At 35.0% G+C, this 3,364-nt stretch overlaps 1 long non-coding RNA gene across 1 annotated transcript; it reads left to right on the top strand.

The window, feature by feature from the left end:
• The first annotated feature begins 976 nt into the window (after positions 1–976).
• Positions 977–2,745, top strand: LOC145821142 (uncharacterized). Its single transcript, XR_014363181.1, has 3 exons — positions 977–1,308; positions 1,879–2,013; positions 2,555–2,745. It is a non-coding gene; the product is annotated as an uncharacterized LOC145821142 (long non-coding RNA).
• Positions 2,746–3,364: the final 619 nt, after the last annotated feature.

Genomic DNA, 3,364 nt, shown 5'->3' with positions numbered 1-3,364 from the left:
TCACATCCCGCTCATTTCTCCCATTCGCGGTCATGCTAAAATCCCCAAAATCCTCAAATCAAAATCCCTAAAATCACGAAACCAAAATCCCCAAAATCCGAGTCCATTGATCCAACTATTAAAACCTAAATCCCAAAACCCTCAAATAAAAATCATTCAGCGCCGGAGTGAAGGAGGTTGAACGATGGCCTTCGCCGAAGTGACGAGGCAGCGACTGTGAACGACAAGCGACGATCGACTGTGAACAACGAGTAACGAGGCAAGAACGAGGGTGAATGACTGTGAATGACGAGTGACGAGGCAAGACTGTGAACGACTGAACATTTTAAGGGTGAGAATTTGGAGTCAAGTGTGAGCGACGAGTGACTGTCAACTGGAAATTCATTAAAAAGGTGAGATATTCATTCTCTCTCTTCCCTTATATATATGATGTTTATAAGGGAAATTATTTACGAAATTGCTTCTGTCCGGTCTGTGTTGTCCAGCTCTTTTCTTTTGGCTCATTACAGGCCATTGTTGGATAATTAAATTCTTTCATATAGACTAGTAAATTCTTCTGTATAGGTCATTTATACTGATTGACCCAAAAAAATAAATAAAATCAATGTATGAATCAATTTCCTCATTTCATTTTCAATTTTTTTCCCATTACCTTAACAAATTTGAGATTAGGAGTTCAAGCCCAACATGCCCGAATGAATTCTTGTAATTACTAGTCTTCTTGAGATTGCTAAGAGATACCTCATTATTTTGATCCTATAATTAACAGAAACAAATGGTTATGACCTCTATTTCAATCTGTAATCTCAATTTTTATTTTATTTTAGTTCTGTTTATCAACTCTTTGTGATTGGGGTTGGCTAATTAGTCAATAATATATGTTGGTGTTATTGGGATGCATTCATAAGTATGCATGTTCTGATGTAGCATAGACATTCAGAAATTATAAATTCTCTTCCATGTTTAATATGCAAATTTAAACTTTGCCGTTTGGGTGAAAATAATCGAAAATATAGACGGATTTCATATGGGTTTTTGAGGAATCTTGGGTTTCTATGACATGTAATCTTTGATTCTTTGATTTGTATTTGTGATTGTGTGATACTTGATTCTGTGTTCTGCATTTTCACCAGCTTCCTGGAAATGCTCTCAAAATAGGGTCAGTTTCTAATAATAAAATTTTATATAATAACTATATTTTATATTCACTGGTAATTTTGGTTTGTCATAAGCTTGTTTCTCAATTTGTGCAGGTTTCCTAATGTTTGGGCTTTGCGATTAGTACGCCAATTATTAGTTTGGGATCCAGTAAGTCGTGACATCTGTGGTTTTTATTAACTTAATAAATGAATGGTGAATGTCATCAGTTTTCATGTTGGCTTGAGGATTGACTGCAAATTCATGACACAATGGTAGATTTTCTTAAGGACTATTATTATTGGTAACACTTAGTTAATGCCCAATAACAAACCATTGAATAATTTGCTTCTCTGTTTTTTTTTTTTTTTTTGCGACATCTATTTGCTGTTAATCCGAAGTTGAAGATTAGACTAATTATTGATATTCCACAATAAATATTGTTCATTGAAGAAATTAGTTTATGCCACTTCATTTATTATTATATTTACATTAAATAATGCTTTTAAATTACAAATATAACAACTCAGTATTGCTCCTAGTGTGTGTACCTAACCCCTTTGTCCATACGAGGCATTATTACAAATATAACAACTTTGTTAGTATTTTTATTGATTACACTTTTACTTTTTATTAGTATTAATATTACATTTTATTTTAACAATGATATTCTGGTCTTCCTCATGAACAAATTGAGGAACTTCCATTAACATTTGGCTTTTGTATTTCTAATAAGTGCAGCTCAACAATATTCAAACAAGGCCAGAAGTTTACATGGAAAGATAGTGGTCATTGTGGTGACATTTGTTGTGGTCATATCACTTCTGATTATCATCTCCTTGGTGTATTGGTTGGTGATTATAAAGAGAAGAAGAGGTAAATGATACTGCTTTTATTTTCATTCAACTTGTATTTGTTCCTGTTAAGGTGTTTGCTCGTTTGTAGCTATGGTGTTTGTTGTTATGCTTCTTAGGGAGGCTAAGCTTAATTAGGAACTGCTGGCTTTTATGTTTTTGATGTCAAGTGTGGTGTTTATAAATGCTTTCTGTTATATAACACGGAGGCTTTTGTGACGGGGCACCTGTCGTCGCAAAAAATGAGTTTTGCGACGCAGTGTAGTTGCCATCGCCAAAAAAGTATTTTTGCGACGACGTTTATCTACCGTCGACGAAAATGGCCTTTTGCGACGGGGTTTACCTCCGTCGCTAATAAATTTCACCGAAAAATGCAGGAGCATTTGCGACGCACGTATACCGTCGCAAAAAGTATTATTTAGAGACGGTAAAGAGTTCCGGTCTCAAATGGTGGACCATTTGTGACGGCATAAGCCCGTCGCAAAAAAATTTTTTGTAAAACGACGTCGGTTTTATCACCCAATACTTGGGCTTCTCATATGAGATGCTTTTTTCTTTTCCAGCTAAATCTCTCAATCACTGGAGGAAGCTGTTTTTTGGATGCTGTTGTTAATAATTCCCAAGTTGTAGAAGTGATTCAGCCACCATCAGGTTTACAATGCTCGCAGTCAGTACTGGCTCCTAAAGGGTTGGGAACTGCACTTGTTACTGTTTATGACATTGGACTTTCACCTCCACTTGCTGCTGCTTCTGTGGTAATCTTTCCCATTTTTTATGTTTTCTTTGCGTGATTTGTCCACCCATTAGAATCTGTCAAAAATTTCCTTTTAGTTTTGCTTCTTACATGATTACAAATTTCCAATTCTAATTTCTATTGCTTGTATTGAAGATAGAAAATAAGGAGGTTAAGATATAAAATTTCCTTTTAGTTTTGCTTCTTACTTAAATGAGACATGCAGAACATATGAATTAATTTGCAGATTTTATGTTGGATGTTACAGTTTTTGAAGTTTCTCAAGTTGCTTGAGTTTAGGGAGTGAATATTTGACTTACATTTTAGTTTGAAACCCTAATGCAACATGCCTTAAGGAAAAATTTTACTTAAGTTTCTTGCTTCCCTTGGCAGGGGGTACTCGGGGGTTTTCTATTTTTTTATGTTTTGGGGGTGGAGGAAAATTTTCCTGTCTCACTGTTGTTCCAAAGGCAAGTTGAGTATTCACTTCTGTTGAAGAACTAGTAGGAGGAATATAATCTTTTATCCCCTTCCCTCCCTCTATATATATATACTCTTTTTATGTTTGGTGAAGATGAAAGGGGGAGAAGTTAAGTTCCTTCATCTTACTAAAATGATGCTTGGATTTTTTTCAACCAAG

This window comes from Camellia sinensis, chromosome 3 (assembly GCF_055761805.1).
Source record: "Camellia sinensis isolate YWXY chromosome 3, ASM5576180v1, whole genome shotgun sequence".
NCBI lineage: Eukaryota > Viridiplantae > Streptophyta > Magnoliopsida > Ericales > Theaceae > Camellia > Camellia sinensis.
This window is presented reverse-complemented; position numbering and strand designations above follow the sequence as displayed.